At 27.6% G+C, this 22,143-nt stretch overlaps 1 protein-coding gene across 4 annotated transcripts in view; it reads right to left on the reverse strand.

Annotated features, from left to right (window-relative positions):
• LOC123299857 (SH2 domain-containing protein 4A-like) overlaps nt 1–22,143 on the reverse strand; it is a 96,821-nt gene that overhangs the window by 16,667 nt on the left and 58,011 nt on the right. Inside the window, exon 1 of one of the 4 annotated variants that reach the window (XM_044882250.1) lies at nt 12,035–12,054. The exons of 2 other annotated variants lie outside the window; for them this stretch is intronic. The gene's annotated coding sequence lies outside the window, so the exon portion shown is untranslated. Of the gene's footprint in view, nt 1–2,088; nt 2,203–12,034; nt 12,055–22,143 lie in introns of those variants that run through there. One more of the 4 variants, XM_044882251.1, reaches the window with a different exon arrangement.

Below are 22,143 nucleotides of genomic sequence, written 5' to 3' on the forward strand. Positions count from 1 at the left end.
CATAGCGCAAAGTTTAGAATTAAGAATTTGACTTGTCAGACATAATCTTTTCAGACGAATAACCGAAAAACCTCAATTTTTTGAACTAGCAAATTTACCATTCAAAATACTATTAAAGTCAGACAAAAAAAAAACATAGAATTGTTACTTCATTATGGGGAGTACTGCCCATCCTATACATCGGGTAATACTATGCTTGTGGGAGTGGTGGAATAACTGTAAAATGTTTGGAAATAAATTAAAACTAATTACTATTGTAGGTGTAAGAATTCTAACAGCTACTATAAAATAATTTTAATACTTTTGGGGTCAATAATATGAAACCAGTTTTCAAATTATAATATTATACCTAATCTCAATAATCAATTATTTTATATTTTTCTAATATGTACTGTACTTATGTACTGAAATATTTACTTTTTGTTTTGTAGAAATGAAGAGCTGTTTAATTGAGATTGTTGTTTTTGTTTAGTCAAAATTATAATATTTGAAAGTATAATTAAAAAATTTTTGAAAACTTCTTTTCTTTTAATTCCATATACCTAATAGTCCCGGTGCCTCATACACATACATTGTCGATGACAACTTCATTTCTAGAAATCGATGTGTGGCTTACTTACGCTTATTCTAACAACTTATACGAAAACTCTTCTAAGTTGGGTGTTCTCTTGGTTCGGAAACTTTTTGATCGATTGCACAAGCTTTACTTTGATGGAAATCAGTGTATGTGTGATTCTAATAGTAAAATTGAATAGTAAAAAAAGTAAAAAATTGTTTTGACCGATATTTAATTATGTGTTGACATCAAAGCACACTTGCTGTTCTTAAACAAATCCAAATGGTTCATGAAGTAGTGACTGGAGATGGGCTACCTCTTTTTCGGTATAACAACGGACCCTTTGATCTAAATGTGTCCCACCCCAGGATAGCCACTGTAAAATAACCTTACGTAAACACCTAAAGAGATTGGTCAGAGATGCAAAAAGTCACCAGGAAAAGCATAACCACTAAGCTCAACTAGAAAATAGTTTTTAACTGAAGTGTATTAATCAATGACCGTGTATGTTATTTGGCACCCGGACTATAACCTCAAAACACTATATAATATTATTATAACACTATTAGTAAATAAAAATAACTTGTTCTTTTTAAAAATTTACACTACGACATTTGACAAACTAATTTATGGAGAAATTTTTTAAATTTCTTGTTTTTAAACATCCTAAAATAATATATGCGACGTAATTTTGATGTGAATTTTATATGCAAATATCATTTTAAATGTCGTGGTCCAAACTGTCGAACCGGAAGAGAACAGTTTAATACAGGTTTCCTTCATTTTTGGCGTGCCTTGTATTGTTTGGGAATTATGGTAGAATATACAGCATAAAGAAAACAGGAAAAGAAATTTGATGTATTTCCATGTAGCTGCAATTCATTTATGAGGGAATCTTCTTGAAATGTAATACAAACATGAAATGTAATACAAACTTGGAGAAGATCCAGTGAGAAATATGCAGATTTCTAGTTTATTAAATAAAAACTAAAAGAATATTACAAATTAAAATACTTTTAATTGGAAAACGGTGTACCCATAACAAATTTTCAAACTCACTTTCATATAACTGTATAATAATTTTATTAGGGATGATTCAATTCTGTATGTTATATTGGAAAACGGGTCAAGAAAATGTCAAATTCTAATTTCAAATTAGGTAATACATATTAACGAATAAGGTACGATTTCATCAAATATTAGACACTTAGCGCGTCAGAATCAAGCATCTGATACTAATAAGTTAACAAGTTGTATTTATAAATGTTACCAATACTAGCAATATTTTCAATCTATACTGAATAGAAACTGACTGAATAAACTGGAATTTGGGGAATTCATCCCCTATGGAGTTAAAAAGGCGAAAAAATGACAACACATGCACACAATTGTACATGCTTATGACATTAAATCATTACAATTGTACATCTTGTTATTCTCCACTCTGTATAATATATCAAGTAAAACCTTGAATAGACTACAAAAAAAATTAATATTATTTAAAAACCATAATTATTATAAATCTCACTTACAATCTTTGAATTAAAAAAATTATTCACATTTACAACTTTTCTTCACCATATTATTTAAATTCTTTTAATATAATTTGTTTATACAACAAATAATGAATTAAACACATCACATCTACACAGACGCACACACAGGAAATATGAAATACTTTTATAGATATTTTTAATTTCCTTTGTACAATAAACTTTAATAATAGGACTTGGGCTAGGCGTAGTATTTACTACACTGAAAAAAATCACTATCTGCAAGAAAATATGTTCTTAGAATAATAGCAAGTAAATATTTGCTTTCTTGATTTTTAAGCAGTCAGATACATATTCTCTTGAATGAAGTATTGAGATCATTGACTGAAGAAATATTTCCTTGCTACAAGAACACGTACAGCCAAATAATCGCGATTACTTCAATCTATAACTTTTTAATTTTAACAACTTTTCCTCTTCGCAAATTTTTATTACCGAGGACTTCTCTTTTTTAAGGAAATTGATTTGCATTTTTCATTCAAATAACACTTATTTGAATATCGTCCACAATACAATATTAGTCTATTCAAAGAATGTCATGCAATTAAAAATTTTTTAGGGCTTCTTCGAAAGAAATTCTTTCTCAAAGGATCACATGCAACAAAATAGGTCTAAACCGATGAAAAAATGGTTCTGTCAGTTGGTCAATTTTAAAAAAATGGGTATTTTCATAAATTCTACTTAGGTATTGTATTTTTTCTACTTATGTTCTATTATTGTATTAAAATATGGTATTGATAGCCCGTTTATACTCGACTTGTAATTTTAAGTTGGCTTCATACGGAATATTACATTCTAACGCCAATTTATAGTATTTTTTTAACATTGTGCAGGGTCCATTGCAGATACTTTGTAACGAAAGCTACACTTGGCCCTACACCTATAAAGACAACAACAAAAAATAAATTTTAATAAATAATAAATTAAATATTCAAGTCTTGCATTTTTTTCCCAACACTCCTAACTTGATAAACATGTTTAAAATTTTAAATTCACATAAAACTTAAATATATCGTTTTGTTTATAAAAGTATAAAAACAATTTTTATAACTTTTTACTATTTAGAATATGTTTACAAAAGGCATACTTATATTAGAATGTAGGTATTATCGCAAATAAAAATGCGTCGATAATATCTACTTTATTAATTATTACTTGAAATTTTTACTTTGAATTACAATTTAGTTAATTATCAGTATTAATAAATGACAATATAGTTTCTGCCACTATCTAATAGAATAATTATTTTTACAATGTAATAAAAATAATGTAAAGGAAACCGGGGCAAAGTGAACCTCAGGTCTTCGAGTAAATCTTTTACACAGAAGGCACCGTATGTATTTACATAGTTCACTCATTGTTCCCAGTAAATAATAAATAATGACAGCATGTCTATGTTTTTCCCAGTAGTTGAGATGAAATGGAGTAGTAATAAGATTTACGTTCAAGGACAAACGAGGGGTGGGAATAATAGGTGTTTTTTCATAAAAAAGATGAAAAACAGTCATCGTTAAAAATATTCTTTTAAAAAATTTTAATAAAATAGAATTATAAATTAAGTAAATATTTGTCGTTATATTAACACCAGGTGATCTTATCTCCCCCAGCTTCAAATATGTGGGGTTGTTGAAAACCCACATTGACTGCGCATCTCGAATCCATATACACTCAACATCGTCTCTCAATTTAGGTTGAGAATAACTTACTGCTGCTGGGCGAAATGTTGGGTAAGAGAATTTTACGCAAACAATATTCAAGAAATTTATATATTAAATACTTATGTGATAAACTAATCCAGGTTAGTTATTTGTCTTATACAAATATTGTAATTGAAAGACACACCCATTTCAAGTTTGTTTTTTTGAAAGTAAAAATAAATAAATAAAACGAACTTCAAAAATTAAAAAATCGGGATCGAACGTTTAGAAATCTCCATAAAACTATTTAATTCTGAAGATGAAGACATTCTACAGAAGTTTTTAATTCGGAAATCAAACGATTATTTGCTATTGAAAAGTACTTGTAGACTAGAGTTGAGCCAATCGGAACTTTTAATCATGATGGTATGAAGATTGAAGTTTAGAAGTTATTGGCCAAGGTCGAATTTCATTAAATTTGTGCAGGGTAATTTGAAATTTAATTTTTATTAAGATTGCAAAATTTGAATTCTATGAAGTATGTACAGATAATTTTTTAAATATATACTGATATAACGTCATAAATTTTAAATATTATTAATGAACTTTCTGCTAATTATGCATAATAATAAATAATAATATAGAAACATTAATAATATAATCCATCCTCTTTAATTATTAAAAGTAATTCTATAATTTAAAAGTACAAGCTGAGCCATGAGAATACGGGAATATCCAACACGAATACTGTAGCAGATGTGCTTTACAACACATTTTAAACAAACAAAATTTAAGTCTTTATTTTAGTAATAAAATTATTCGCAAGAAGTAACCCCTTGAAAGAATTTTTCAAAAATATTAACTAGAATAAATTTCGATTTCAAAAAATCGTTAATATTAGACGCTAACTATAACTCGAACGTCATGGAAAATGTAAAAAATTTCGAGCAAATGAGTTTTCGACATAACAAGTACTTCGAAATACAGAGGATTCAATTGCTAAAATTTCAACTAAGAAAGATATGATTTTCAAGTCAGTAAAATTTAGTTGCAAAAACTTACGGAGTTTACTTTCTGAAATTCGAATTACAGAGTGTATACAAATGTAATACCAATACCTCGCAAAAAAATTAAATTTTGTTTTGAGTTACAAAGTCTAAATAATTCGAGATAGAGCGTATTTAGAGATTCAGCGGAAGGAAATGGCAATATTTTTCGACTTAACGACGAGGATTACGACTTAACGAGATTCGAGTTACCGAGGTATATGAAAAATTTTTATTATTTGTTGCTAATTTGTGTGGGTAGTATAACTCTTGCTATAAAGAGTTTCATGACTTAGTCTACGGTTAAAAAGTAAAAACGGGTTTTCAAGTCAGTAAAATATTCAGGGTAAGATTCTCGGGAAATTTCATTCTAAAAATATGTGCCCTACTTTATAGATTATACGGAGGACAAAAAAAATTAAAATCCGGCTAATCAACTCAAATTTTAATTAAAATGACTTGATTAACAGCCAATACAATAGTAAAACGTGATCATACTATTTGAGACACACCTTATAATAAATAAAATTTGCCATTTATTACATATTTGTTTATTTATGGATTTTCAATATCATTTTACACAATTTGATATGATGATTTTAATGGTCGGATTTGTTTAATTATTAAATATGGAATTCGTTGAAGTCAGGATGTTTTATTAAAACAAGTTGACATTCGAAGAATTCTTTGAAGCAATAATAAATAAAGGAATTAAATATTTCAAGTGAATAATAACGTTAGTCATAAAATTTAGAAAAAAGTTTCAATATAATATCTGTTAATGCATTTAATCTATTTTTATACACTTTTTCCGTTTATTGAGAAAACAGTCAAAAAACAGTTAAAGTACTAGCAAAAGGTCTTAACAAGTAGCAAGTAAATATTGTCTTGTATAAAGTAAATTTCTTGGCTTGGTTCTTTTAGCATTCAAACTAATATTCTTTAATTAATAATTAAAATCATTTACTCAAGAAATATTTACTTGCTATAACAACATCCAAGTTATCTTTTAACTAGGTATCTTTCAAATCTTCCAAAGGTATCTTTTAATTAGGATAAAACTTCAAATCACGAAAAAATTCTATGAGAAATTTGAAGGAATTATTTAGATTTAAATCCCGCTATTGAAAAAGAGATAGCTAGAATCGAATTTTTTTGTGAAGATTCATATACCCACATATTCATAGCAAAATTTTTCTTTACAACGTTTATAATTGATCAGTTTGCCAAAATATCTCCGTTACTTAGGATATTCAACATACAATCAAAAGTCAAATGTTTCAAATAACCGTTAAAAATTTCCAGCATAGTTTAATAGACTTGCTTAGAGACATATTTATTCACATATTAAAACAAAAAAGATATTTGTATAAATGCTGTTTATAATGATCATGCAAAACACTCATACGACCTCTATATATAAGATATGCAATGCATTACCTTTTTTTAATTCTTATGCAATATTAACATAAATAAAACAAAACAAATCCCATAAACCTTCTTGGATTAATGCTTGGAAAGTGATATGTTTCAACATGTATAAGTCGTGCCTCAATTTATCGCTGTAAAATGGAAAAAAAGAAAATGAGAACGTTATGATTCGTGGTTAAATGCCCTGGATTCTAACAAAATTGAAGGCAAAATAATATTGAAACACACCCGTTTCTGTATCTTATTTCATAGCAGAAAGTTTGTGGAATTTATTTCATATTGAAGGCTAACATTATTGAGCAACTGTTCATTTAAAAAAATTGAGTTATGATCATCAATAAACTGCTGAATTTATTGAGTATTCTGAAATATTTGACAGGAAATGTAATAATACGGGCAACAAGATTCTGAGCAATGTCACTCCTAAAATACTTTTGTTTCTTGTTCGTTAGCATATTTCATATTTTTAATATTAACAGAGACTTGAATGGAGATTTATAATATTAAAAAATCTTCATCATAAACCATCAAATCTTTAGTTATGTTTTAAATAATTATAATAAAGATAATACTGATTATCTTTTTACCATTGTATAATTGGAGCGCAAGGAAGAATCATATTGTTAGAGTTCGTATATCATATCAATGCATTTTATTTTATTCCTTGCACTTCCACCATAATCAACAAAAAATGCTCTATCAAACAATAAAAAGATTTGATGATATTGAAAAGGTCAGAAACAGAGACACATTATCGTCAAGCAATTAAATTTTCTTTTTTATACAACATCCAACTTCTATCGATTTTCTTAACATTTAAAAATAAATGTCTGAATTTGCCACTCTATTCTGAATATAGAGTTAAATGTTTTTTTCATTGAATAACAGATTTTTTTTGCATGACTTAAGCAATCAATACTAAATAATGTTATTATATTATATATCTTTTATTTATGCAATAAACGAAGTAGTATCGATCAATAATTAATCACGATTTTATTCATAACTAGGTATATTTAAACAATAAAGTTATTTACTTTCAAAAAATAATTTAAATTATATATTTGCGATCAAACAAGTTGAGGTTATCGGAATTTAAATGAAAATTAATGCTACAATAAACAATAGCGTTGGTATTGTCTTTTAAAACATAGAAGATTTTCCTGTATATTTTTTTTTCGACCATTTTCTAATAACTTTTTGGAAAATCACCCAAGGTTTTGTACAAATAGCTCACGTTCAGAGAATCGAATATAATACTGTGTCCAAAAAATAAGGTGACATTTGAATTTAAACTTCGCGCGTTTGTTGTGCATTATGAATTCCTTCCGCCCAAACAATCAACAAAGAATATGATTTTAATGTTATGCGTCATTTGCGTAGCGCTATCCGCCTAAAAAGGCCGGATTGTGGAATGACAATTCATGGTCTTTACACCACGATAATCACCATCCCATACTGCACTCATAATTCGTGATCATTTCGTCCATAACTCATATAGTTCCGCAACTACCGTATCCACCTGATCTTGCGACTTCTGGCTGTTCAGCTAGCTCAAAAGATCGCTCCGGAGGCACCGTTTTGATTCGATAGAAGAGATTCAATCCGCAGCGAAGACGGAACTGAAGGCAATCCCGGAAATTGACTACAACCAGTGTTTTGAAGATTGGAAAATCCGTTGGCATAAGTGAATTACATCGGGAGGGGATTACTTTGAAGGGGATGAAATTAATTTGAAAGAAAAAAAACATATTTTCGGAATAACTTATGTCAAATTTTTCTCTGTAATGTTATTTCTTTGTTCTACAAAACAAAAATACTTGTTTAACATCAAAATAGTTTATATAGCTTGAAAATTTTAAAATATTTAAAAAATATAAATGCAATCGATATTCTAATTGAATTGAATTTCATTTACTCAAAATATTATCATAGTCTCTTTTGATCATTTTCTTTTTCAAAACAGACATTTTTCAAAAATTTTACTGTAAACACCTTGAATAAAGTATTAACTTCAAAAGATATTGGTCTAGAATTGATATTCTTATCAATATGGATCACATTTATCTAAAATAATAATACGGTATTTTGTTTTTTGAAAATTGAAACCAATTTCATTGAATACAACTGTTCATAAAACGTTTTTAAATCGAAAATATTTATGAACAATACTATATTTATTTATGTTTTTGGAAAGTATAATAAATTTTTAATTTAACAAGCAATTATTATTAAAATATATTGTTCTATAAATAATTATTTTTATTATGAATTATTAATAATATTTATTTCTCTAAAAATAAAACTTATAGTACAATTAATTTGTAATATTTTATGGTTACAATCAAGATGTATAAAAAAAATACCCACGAAGTAGTTAGTTTAGATAAAATTTTAAATTGTGCTTTGATAATAACATTTTAAATTGTGATTTATTATTAATTTAAAAGTATTTATGTCAAGTTTCAAATCATTAAGATCCTAGTGCAGTGCCCACAAGTAGTCAAAGAAGACAATAGTTTTATATGAAAATTCGATGGTGATGACAAATTCAAAGACGAAAATACTATCAGTCTCGCGTTGATTGTAATTCAAAACAGAATGTGGACAAAATATTGAGAATTTATTAAAAAATTAAGTAATTACTTCGATTAACTCGAAAAATGATAAAAATATTATTCTTTCAAATATTTCAGTTTAGATTATTATAATAAATGAGTTACTTATTAGACAAAAATAATATAGTTGCAATCAATATCTTCAGTAGTTTTTATTTGAAGCCCCTAATATGTAGAAAGGAATGTATACGATTTCAGTGGAAAAAAAATTATTAGTTATAATATTTATTATAATATTTTATTTCATACCAAAAAATTTAATCGATTTTGTATAAATTATTAAATTTTCACTTATATAATTAATTATTCATTACTATATATATTATTATATCGATACTTATTTAAACTATCACATACTAACGGAATTAGTCAAAAATTTGACCAAACTTGTTATGTCAAATGTGAATTCTCCATATGCCATAAACTTGTACATTTTTAATCGGTATAAGCATCTTATTCTTATAGATTGGATTGTAAATTATTGTTTATCGCTATAATGCTATAAACAGGCAAACAAGATACATTATTTTCTGTATGTATAAAACAATGACTGACTGACTTCAATGGTATATCAAAGCACAGCCACAACTCCTAAAGTCGTGAAAATTACATGGAAAGAGCACTAAGGAAGGAAAGTATTTTTGGAATTTTAACTCTTGAGCTGGCAAAAAGGAAGGATGAAAGCTTGCTTGAAAATTAATAAACTTATAAATTTATTGTCGATATAAGCATCTATATGTCAAAATTATAAGTATTACTATTCCAAAATTTTATCGCCTTTTTGGATTACGAAGAGGTCATCTAAACGAATCTTACTCTCTAAAACAATAAACAACATTTCGCAAACTGTACTAGAAATATTTTCGAAAATTCGGGAAGCTTGTTCCTTTTTTTGCATTTTAAGAATTGATCTTTGGCCAAGATTTTACCTCTTTTCGTCACTATGTATCGTATCATATAGAAGTCATTTTTTGAATACAAGGGCACGCAAACAAATACAGTATTAGAAATAAATGCCGATTAATTTTTATGTATCTTGATTGCACATTAAGTTTTTTAATTCATATTTTGTTGGTTCCTCAAAGAAAGTTAAAAAAAAAATAATAATTTTTTTTCATTAATAATTTAATACGATTGCTTCATATCATAAACAACAACATTTTTACCTAATTTGTACAAAATTTGAAATGTCACAAAATGTTTATCATAAAATAAAAACAAAAATAATTAACTAGTTTTTTTTAATCTTAAATATTTTATAGAAGTGGAACCAAGTGCACGTGGTGCCTCAAGCTATATCAATTAGTATTCTGTAAGTAATAATTTTTATTTGAACAGAAGATAGGTTTTTTACACATTAAATCATGCAAACGCGTTGTTTCGTTTTGTTTTACTTTTCTTTGTTTTTTAATCCAAAACTTCAAAACAGGTAATTAGTATGATAGCATGGGGCAAGGGGAAAAAATTAAACAAATTTTCTAAAGAGAATTTCTCAAAATTTAAAAACCGAGAAATTCTTAAATTAAGTAAATAAAAAATTATTAATTAAACATACGCTTAAATCAAAAATGAAAAAAACGTACATTAATCGATAGCGTTTAGAATTGCAATGCTACAATCAGGCAAACACGATACATTATTTTGTGTTTATAAGTAGGTACTTATAAAAGAATAAATAAATAACAAACTGACTGACTGACATATCAACGCATTTTTGAATCCTTTATGGTTTAGTTTTGAATAGACGTGTTTAATAAAACAATATTGGATAATAAGGAAAAATTTAGTCGACTTTTATTTTAGAAAAAGAGTTAGAGCTTAAAAAGGGTTAGAGTTTGCTTTTTAAGTTTAAGGTGCAGGATACATTGAATTTTATAACAAATAGTTTTGTTCAATGCTCCGCATTATAGAAAAGTTTTCCAAATTACCAAAGCTAGTAAAGAAACATCCTGAAATCTGCGACGCCGTAGATAAAGTAGACAAAGACACATAAAATATTCCAAGATTAAACAAATTTTTTTTTTCAAAATACAATTTTGACAAATTGACATTTAAAAAATAATTAATTGATTTTGAAAAAAAAATAAATTCACTTATAAGACAAGATTATAATTCAAATAAGACAAGAGACGACGCCAATTTTATAACAGTTAAAAAATATTTGTTTCAATCATGAAAATTGATAAGTGCTTTGGCATGCATCATGCACAATAAATAATATGGGTGAATGTCCTGAAATATTTTTAAAAAAACTACAGCGATTACATTCATTTTAAAGTACTAAAATCATTTTAAGTGCATTGACATGTGCATTTGTTTTTTAGTATGAGAGTATTATCACATTTTAAGAAATTTTAAAAATGCAAAAAGATCAGCCATAAATCAGCCATAAATTTTATTAAAATTTGAAGGTACTAGCAAATTTTGTTTCATATTATAATTTTATATAAAAAAGAAATGAATTCGATTAGATTCTATCAAATTAGTATTTTTATAATGAGCCAAATCAGTTTCCTTTTTTACTTTCGAGGCCATCAACTCAATAACTTATGTAATTATCGCTGAAAATAGCGAAAAATTTTTTAATAAGGAATGGGCAAGGTTCCTTATTATATTGAATTGATATAAATACCTGTTTTTTAACCCCTCGAACTAAAAGTTTGTCCGCTAAGTGAGTATGTGTGTCTATCTGACTGTCTGTGACATGGTAGCGCCTAAACGGATGGAACGATTTTGATTTTTTTGTTTCGTTTGAAAGGTAATTTAATGGAAAGTGTTCTTAGCCGAAACAACTATAAAATAGGTCATGATTTTCAAATTCGGTTCACTTGGAAGAAGGCTTTACGGAAAAAGGTAATTTAATAGAGAGTGTTCTTAAATAGTTTTCAAGGGCGAGTTTAGAGTTCCGTACCCGAAAAATTGGTCGGGTGTTTTTTTTTTTTTAATTTTGTAAATTTCCCTTGCTATTACTAACTTTAAAAAAAATGTCTTAAAATGTCAAAAATCAAACAAACATTTTAAACTTAAAAATTATTTATTCAGCATTTTACAACCGTCATAATTAGGCGACACAAAAATTGTATTGATATGTTTGTTCGATACGCATTCAATCTAAAAATTTGAATAAATGCCATTTTGAGACAATTGTTTCAATTTAAAATCAAGAAATTAATTCATAAGGTTATAAACATACCTTTAAATCAAGTATTTATATTGAAATTACAAATAAATGGTCTTGAGAGCTCCGCCTGAAAAAAATAAAAAACAAAATTAGTTTCTTTTTGCTAAAACAATAATAATTAATAACTTCCTTATCAACTTGGGATCTTGAGATTTCAACGGTATAAATATAAAGAATTGGTTTTGGCAAGTTTCGGTGCAAGGTCTATAACAGGCTTAAAAATTGCGTAGCAAATACGTCTTCAAGGAAACAGTTTTATTTTTAGTGAAAATGGTTCATTACATACTTATGTGTACATTCTATTTTAAATTAATTACTCTGATAGTTCTTTTATACCCTTAATTTCTAATTTATTGTATTAGAAGCTTAATCAGAAATTCGAATATCAATTAAAAACTGGTAGATTTTAAGAAATTAAAATTTTTATACTATGTATATATGAAATATACATAGTATATTAAGTTTAGTCCCAAGTTTTTAACGCTTAAAAATATTGATGCTACGAAAAAAATTTTGGTATAGATGTTCATAGAATCACCTAATTAGTCCATCTGTGAACCCATACAGCGTACTCAGGACGTAAAAAGTAAGGCCGAGTTCGTAAATGAGCAATCTAGCTCCAATGGGTCTTGGGTCCGTAGACTCATCTTGTAAACCGTTAGAGATAGAACAAAAGTTTAAATGTAAGAAATATTCCTTATAAAAAAATAAACAAACATTTTTTGTTTGAAACATTTTTTCGTAAACATCACTGTTTGCCCGTGAGAGCGCAAATTATATAGTATGTATTATATGGGAATATCAGTTACATATGTGTGACATTTATGTATGTGTAATATGAAAGAGTAATCAACCCTGTCTATAGGTACATGGGATTCCAACAATTAACTCAGTCAATTGTTTTCACTTGTTATTTATAGAATTCTGGGTTATCGACATTTAACAAAAATTTTTTAATCATCGATCAAAAAAAAAAAAAAACACGTTACGAACATTGTTTGAGATTTTATTGTTAAAGAACCAGTAAGTAATAATAATTAAAAAACAATTAATAATAACAGTAATTTTTTTTTTGCGGATACAAAAAATAAACATTATAAAATGAATCAAACTAGGAAATATAATAATATAGGTACTTGATTCGAACACAAAGTCAATTGTTTAAGTAAAAATTTTATAATTAATATTATTTGTTTTAATCAATATATTATTTATTATTATATGATTAAAAAGTATTAAGGTCTTTGACATTTAATATATTATTATGAAATAGTGTAAGTGTAATTTGTGTTCAAGGTTTTATGGTTTTTTTTTTTTTTAAATTTCTGTTTCCTTCAGCAAAAAAAATTATTACTAGTAATAAATAATAACAATTCATGGAGGATATGATAATCAAAAGATGAATCTATAACTTTCTTATGTATATCATAAGTATTTTTAACCCCTGCGCCCTGGACAAAAAAAGGGGTGTTATAACTTTGACTGCTATGTGTGTGTCTGTCATCTGTGGCATCGTAGCGCCCAAACGGATGAACTCATTTCTATTTTTTTTGTTTCGTTTGAAAGGTAATTTAATGAAGAGTGCTCTTAGCGCATGTTTCACATGCGAGTTTAGGGATCCGTACCCGGAAAAACTAAAAGATTGGCGATGATCTTGAAAATTGGTTCAGTTTAGAAAAACCTTTAAGGAAAACGGTAATTTAATGAAGAGTTTTCATAGATATGCTTCAAGTACGTTTTTAGGGATCCGTGCCAGAAAAATTAGTAGGGTTTTTTTTAAAATTTTGTAAACTTCACTTGTCATTTTCAAAATAATAAGTTATAAAATGATTATTTAAATTTTTACAATTACCAATCCACAGATATGCAAACAGTATGGTGTGAGCAAAAATGAAGAAAAAAATAAATTTAACCTAAAATGAACAATGCACAGTAATGCAAACAGTATCGTGAGAGAGAAAAATAAACAAAAAGCATTTACGAGGAACTAATTACACTAAACCTGCAAGGTAGCGCACTACAAAAATAATATTGCAAGTACAGTTATTTGTATTTTCAAAAAATTTTTATCTTGTTGTATATTTTCATTTTTTCTTGTGGAATTGTGTTTTTTTTTATAGAAAATCGACTACTAGTCGCGCTGAATATTTAAAAAAATATAAACAGAAGAAAAAAAACACAAAATGATGTTACAAAATTGAATATGTGCATAATCAATCATTCAAAGCAGCAAAAAAATCAAAACAAATTTGAGTAACAAATGAAGCGCTACATTTATAATGTACGAAGATACGATATGAACATAGTTCCAACCAGGTATCCCACGACACCTCCCGTTCTTTTTTATCATTAAAGAATTATATCCAGAGTTTTATTTAAAAAAAGGTAAGGGAATTACTTTTAGTATGTATATCTCGAGATATCGACTTTTGATTGGAATTAATAAACTTTTTGATATTAGTGAACTTTTTTGTCGATCATTTTCACAATTTGACGTTGATGTTGGACTCAATTTTATTCAAATAGCTGAAAATTTTTGAAAACTATTACAGAATGTTCTAGAAAGTTTTGAAGATTACCTGGATGATACGGGATATCAGAAGCAATAATGGTACATCATTCTAGACTCTTTGAAAGTTGAAGCTTTTATAAAATTTTTTATTTCGATTTTCTGAATAAAGACCATAACTTGCTATTAAAAAATTAATTAATAATAACTGACCGCTTTTTATATTAAAATTAATTTCTATTGTATTTATTTTTGCTATAAGTCACCAAATCATTTTCAATGTACAAACAAAAAAAATTTTTGATGGTTGATTGAATTCTAAATAAGCTGCGCAAATATAAAATTCTTAACACGCTCTTTAAATAAATATGTTTAAATTTTATATATAATTAATTATCAATAACAGTTAATGAGGTATTTTTTTGAATTAAAGTTTAGTCATTTCTAACAATAGTCAATTATGTGTAATTTTTTTCCTAAATAATATTACTGTTTCATATTATTGGTTTAAAAGGAATTTTAAACAAAATTGTGCATTGTCTTAAGTTACTCAATTTGCGTAGTTTCCACCCGCTTTCACTTGATAATAACCTCTATTTTAACGTTTAATTTTAGATATCTTATTTGTTGTGTGCGTAATCATGGTAGGGACAATAAAAGCAATGCTAGCGCTTCCAGTGAAAAATTTTGGCAACAAAGGAGCGTGCTATGACTAATTTGCAATTCTTTACATGTTAATGTTATAGAAAATGTCAAATTAAAATGATTGAAAAACACCAATTAATTAAACTTAATGCATTGTGAAAATAAGAAATCAAATTGCACAGATATTATTTTTCAAATGTATATTAACATAATTATTTTCTTAAATTTGTGAGACAATAATATTAAATTCTCAATATAAGTCATAAATGCAATCCATACTATTATATATGCATCCATACAATTCTATAATTAAAGTAGTGTATCGTTACCATACAAACGCCTAAATAAAACTCCCACAAGGTGCGAATATGGTAAAGCAGTTAAAATACATTGCCTATATCTTGAATCGTGATAACTCGTTTTTCCAACTTATGCCATCAATTTTACCAAAAATATTAATAAAAATACGAATGAAATTAACAACTAACAGAGTTACTTATTTAAAAACTTTGCTCCTACTGACATTATCGCAAATCTATAATTTTTTGGAGCCCCAAAGATCCATGACCTTAGTTGAAGGAAAATATTATACGGTATATAATTTAAGTAAAAACAATTCAGGTGATTTTGTGAAAACTTGTAACAATATTTAGTTCCTCAGATCAATGCTAAAATTTGGTCTAACTTACTCCTGTTTAATATGTATAGGCACAGTATATACAGGTACGATCTTACTTATGATTGACAAACATCTTAGAAGACAGAAAGGTGAGTCAAATAGCCATACCAGCTAACAAAGTAAAACAGAATTTCAATTTTTGCAAGCCTATTTGACTTGTCTATGGATGGAATACGATGTTTGCATTATACAGAATGTTCGATTTACATCTAGGCATATGTACTCTGTCATACTCGTGATATTTATATGCCTAGATGAAAATTGAACTTTCTGTATATTTGTGCGACATATAAGAAAGGTAATGCAAATAGGTACAGGTACCCTATTTAAATAACATAAAAAATATTTAAATTGCTATAATTTTTTCATAGTCAAATTCTATTTAAAGTAGGTATCCTATTTATAATTTTCGGTACAAATAATAAGAAGCAAAATTAGAGAATTATTTCAATGATAACTCGAACATAATTACTCACTATTTATAGAAAAATATTTAATATAATATATTTCAAAGAAAAACGATTAATTATACATTTTAAAATGCTAGGAAATATTTATCGCGTATAAGGAGTGTATTATTAAAAAGTAAATATTCGTTTTATTATAGATTATTTCCCATTATATTAAAATACCTAAGTAATGAAATAATCAAACTAAATATTGAAAGAAAAAAAAATAAATGTTTGAAGTAGGTTTGTATCGGTAAAGAAATACAACTTTTGTAAATAAAACTGGATTAATTACATTTAAACAGGTAGAATATTATATCGTGGAAAAATCGTTTCAATCAAGAATAAGAAGGAAGCTTTCATTCGACATATCTAAAGAGAGACTGTGATATTTGTGTGCTTTTACATAAAAAACCTGATTGATTAAAACTCTTTTTGAATTTACAAAATAGCCTCGGTCTAATTATTTGTTATTCAGTACTGATTATTCAGTACACAGTTGTAAGAAGTAGGGTAAAAAGACCTAAAATTCGGCGTTTTCCTACCATATCTGGATATCTTGACTGGTGTTTAGAATAGTTTGAACGATATTTTAAAACATAAAAAGTTTTAAAAGCAAGCAAACTTCAAAATACAAAGATTCGAGTAAGTATAATCACCTTTCTTACCTGTAATTTCGAATAGGTATAAGTATAATAAATTTAAATACCAAAATAAGCTCCTTAATAATCCCTCAAACATTACATACTGCAGATAGCAGATATATTCCCCCTTCCCTTCTCGATTAATATCAATCAAAGTATGTGATCCTTTTTCTGGCGTTTGGACGGAGGGAGAAGGGGACTGCCAGCAATATGTTACGTTTGTGCGATGATTAGAGAGCATATTTGATAAGAGACAGATATTTTTATCAATTTTTACTAATTTTTATTTGCCCCTTAATTTCCCTTACCTAGAAAAAGTCTGATCTGCCATATATATGTCCTATGAGAGAATATGCTCTACATCGACTCAAAAGCTTATTTACCACGCAGCACACTTTTAGGGCTCAAGGATTTTTTTGCGTGCGATATCCTAGAATACATAGTTTATTATATTGATTTCTTATTTATATGAGTTTTTCCCCACACAAAAATCTATTGCCAGTTTACAAGTTCGCAATTATTGTAACACCATTTCCACCATATTTGAGGCACCAAATGGTAAAACAAAATAATTTAGAGATTCCAATCTTATTAAATCACTATTATTTCCATATTCAAAATCTATGAGATATAGCGATGGTCTGATATCTCTTTGAGATCTCATTAGTGCATTTTTAGGACAAACTAATACAAATTGAATGTATAAAATGTACAAAATTCATCCCAGAATTTTAATAAAAAACAGGTGTCACTCAAAGAAAACATCTAGATTGTTTTTGAGAAAAACTACCGATGTACAATTTGAAAAGGTGGGCTTGCTTTTTAATGTTGAAATATTTACTTGCGATATAAAAGGGGTCCAGATAAAATCACGAAAATCAGAGTGAACTTTCTGACTCATGAGATATTTGTTGTTCTTATCTCGATAACTATTATTTGTCCAAGCTAAAATGTACAATTAATTCTACAGAAATAAATATCTTATTGAATAATAAAAACATAATATGATGATATGTGATGGTGATGTATTTATAATTGATAAATTGTGCAATTATAAAATGTAATATTTTAATCATTCATTATAAAAGATATAACTTTAACATCAATTTATTATCAACGTTTTTTATTTTTATTATAAAAATAGTCTTCTTATTAATAAGATGATGCATGCTATACAACTACCAATGTAGATTAAATTACACTATTTTATGATTCCGTAGTAAAAGTTTTTTATTCTGAGAAAAAAGTCACGTTTCGAGGATTTTAGTGACCATCTGCTATCTACTAGATCAGTTTAAAGCAATTATTACTCCTTCATTTAGCTTTCCTGGAATATCTTTGATAATTTTTCCAATTAGAAATGAACTCTGTAAAACATCTGCCTTCTTATAAAACATCAATTCCGTATATAAACAGTACACAAACATGGAATCACTGTGATAAGTATTATGAATTACCAATTTTGTTGTGAGGTAATGTGTCAATTGTCGTCAAAATATTTCTGTAGTCAAAGTTTAACTATCGGTTTTTGAGCATACCGAAATGTTCATAATATAGTAACGTTATACCTCGCATAGGTTCGATAAAATAAAAACACTAGTAGATGAATTCTTTGGAAACTTTTCTATACTCGAATGCTTAATACAGAAGTATTACATTAAATAATCTAAACAAAATCAATTTACAATACAATAATTCAACAACGACTACTTTTTTTCCTATTTGAATGAAGATTATTATCATTATTACTTTTAGCATTACACTGTAATAGCATCCGTTCACAATGACTGTCCGTAGAGAATAGCTCACATAGACTGTTGATACTGAGTTCTCCATATCGACTTTACTTGATATCTTACAGTACCCATAACAACAATTTTACATATATGCTCTGGCGAAAAATTTAAAATTTTTGGGTCGTTTTCGCAAAGTTTTTCAAACATCCGAAAATTAGAATTAAAAACTACTTCCAATTGGATTTAAGAGCTCGTATGTAAATCAACTTATATACTGGGTGTTCCAAACCACCCGTCCAGGCTGATTATTCTGAATAGTTTTTAAAAAAAATTGAAACGAAAAAACACGTATCAAATATTTTTTGAAACTCTATCTAACCATACCAAAAACACCCTCCACCCTCAACCCCTGTTAGGGGTAGGGGGTGTAACTTGAAAAAATCAAATGGAAACCCCTATTTTTTTCTGCAGATTTGGATTCTTCAGAAGAAAAGACAAACATTTTGTCTAAGAAATTTTTCCCGATTTTCGGTAGATCGCGCTACAATCGACAAAAATCGTTCTTTTAGATTTGGCATAAGAATTGCGCCGTTCAATGACAAAAATCAAAACGAAAAAGTAAAAATCAAAATAAAAACACAAACACACAGAACCAAAACAAAAGCAACACAAAAGTTAGAAATTCAACGAAAATAAAAGAGAAGCGAAAATGTCGAATTGCGGTAATTGAGGTAAACCACTAGACAATTGGGAGGATGCTAAATAAAGCTCTTAGAAAGAATTAGATATGAATCATTTTAGATTTAATTTTTTTTCAGACTTTCCAAAATAAAAAAAAACATTTTTACAAAAATAATTTTTCTAAATCATAATAAAATATGAAAAACAAAAACAGAATAGTCTTTTCTTCAAAAAAACAAAAACAAAATTGAAAATAACTATTCTCGACTCAAAAAACTTTTCTCGCTTTCACTTGAACTGCAATTCTAATGCCAAATCTAAAAGAACGATTTTTGTCGATTGTAGCGTGATCTACCGAAAATCGGGAAAAATTTCTTAGACAAAATGTTTGTCTTTTCTTCTGAAGAATCCAAATCTGCAGAAAAAAATAGGGGTTTCCATTTGATTTTTTCAAGTTACACCCCCTACCCCTAACAGGGGTTGAGGGTGGAGGGTGTTTTTGGTATGGTTAGATAGAGTTTCAAAAAATATTTGATACGTGTTTTTTCGTTTCAATTTTTTTTGAAAACTATTCAGAATAATCAGCCTGGACGGGTGGTTTGGAACACCCCGTATAAGAAAATATCAAGCATTAATAGTTTTTGAATTTTTCATATATATGAAGTACAAGGTGCAACGGTGTCTCTGACGAAAGCCCTTTTCACGCTTTTCCTAATTTTATAACGAATTTTAACTTTACTTATTCCATGTAGGTAGATATACATCGGTTATCATATTCTGAAGATAATGACAATGTTTTAAGTTACATGTATATATTTTAAACCTACTCCTGCAATTATTTCACAATTAATTATTATCAGAGATGATGGAACAATTACATTTGATAAAATTATAAGCTATAATAATGATAATAATATGTAAAAGACAGTGGCGGAATTAGCGACCAGGTTCAAAATTCACAATAAGTAATACGTTGTAAAAAAATAATATTATTAAATTTACAGCTTCGGTTAAAATTGGTTATTATTGTGCGAACAATCACATTTCTAATACCATTTGATTTGTTAAAATTTGTTTAGATGTTTGATCTTCACAGTGTAACAACCGAGATGATGAAAATTTTTAGTTTTTAATGATTTTTAGCAGACGTCGGTACGGTAAAAGTATAAGAGCTTGTAGTGTAACGAGGTATAATAATTCTAATACTGTACTAAAGGAAGCTTACAAATTTCTTAGTGTGTGATCAGTTGTTCACAATACTCTTCTGTAGTTGCTTCTGTTACAACCACAATACTCTACTATACTTGTTTTGCTCACACAATTCTTTACGCTTGCCCTCCACTAAAAAATATTGCCTTAATGTGTGAATACTTTTCATAGAAACTATTTTCAATTATTTTAGACTTATTTTAAACATATAAATTCTAGTAGAAATCAGAAACGTACCTATCGTAAAAAATAGCATATCTGACAGGGGGTAGTCAGAGTAAAGGCTTCGTTAGGACGCATGAAGGGCTGCTTCTACAGTAGGTCTATTGACCCTCTCTTTTCAAATTGTTGGAGAAAAAGTTATTTAAAAAAAAATTTATTTCTCAATTTCTAATTTTGCAAAAACTCCACGTGGCAGCTATTTTGACATGTTATTTTATCTTCAACAAGTGCCTAATATTTTTAAGCTACAAGTCTCTTTTTTGTTATATTTCTTGAACAATTACTTTCTAACAATCATAATAAAGACAAAAAGGTGACATTAATATCACCCATTATGTAACAGCATTTATAAGAATAAACGATTACTCTTATTAATTTTGAAAATGTGAACACAATTGATTTATATGTTTATTATTTTATTGTAATGATTCAATAAATCATTAAAAAGGATTTCAATAATGCGAATCAAAAATATGTTTTATTCTTAAGCGAGAGTGTGTGGTTAAACATAAAAAAAAAATTTTATGGAATTATTAATTGAGCGAAATTAATGACCAATTGTTAAATAGCATAAATCAAAAATTACAAACAGTATAAAAAGTCAAACAGTATTAAATAGCATAAATCATAAAAGAATGAACGTAAAAAAGATTGTCCACCGTATGAAAGAAAGTTTTCATAGTTTTCTCCAAGACAATAAAAGATAGAAAGCTTCGAATTGTTCGTCTATATAGTGCTTAATTTCATGCCAACCCCATCTGATAATATTTGGAGGGTGACGTTAGGCAAAATAACTAGCAGGTTTATTTATCCCAATTTAATTCAAACACATTCGTGGGGTGGTAGGATATTTGGTTCAACCCCATTCATAGTTGGCGGAGGGTAAGCATGTGAAAAAGGGGAAGAGGATTTTTCCAGAAAAACCTTAAAGGAAAAAAACGTCAATTTTGGCATAAACAGTCAAAACCGGGTTTAACGACAAAATTGATGATGGTCCCAGTTAAATTCTCATACAAACGTTTATATAAATGCATCGGCTATAACAACATCGATTATAACGATATAATAGCTACAGTGAACAATATTCTTTGGAATTATTAGCGGATTATCGACTATTAGGACCAACGCATACAAACATTGTCCAATAAAATGAACTTTTAAACTACCAACCATTCAAATTGGAAGCCTGCATTTTTTGAATTAAGTTCGTTTTGACATAAAGAAGTATACATGGATTAAAAATGATTAAATTCTATCAAAGGGGTAGAAAAAAAGTTAAAACTCTCCCAAAATCACTTTTAAAATATTTAGAAAATATACGAAGATATGGAAAAAAGTTTTAAATAA

Source organism: Chrysoperla carnea, chromosome 5 (assembly GCF_905475395.1).
Source record: "Chrysoperla carnea chromosome 5, inChrCarn1.1, whole genome shotgun sequence".
NCBI lineage: Eukaryota > Metazoa > Arthropoda > Insecta > Neuroptera > Chrysopidae > Chrysoperla > Chrysoperla carnea.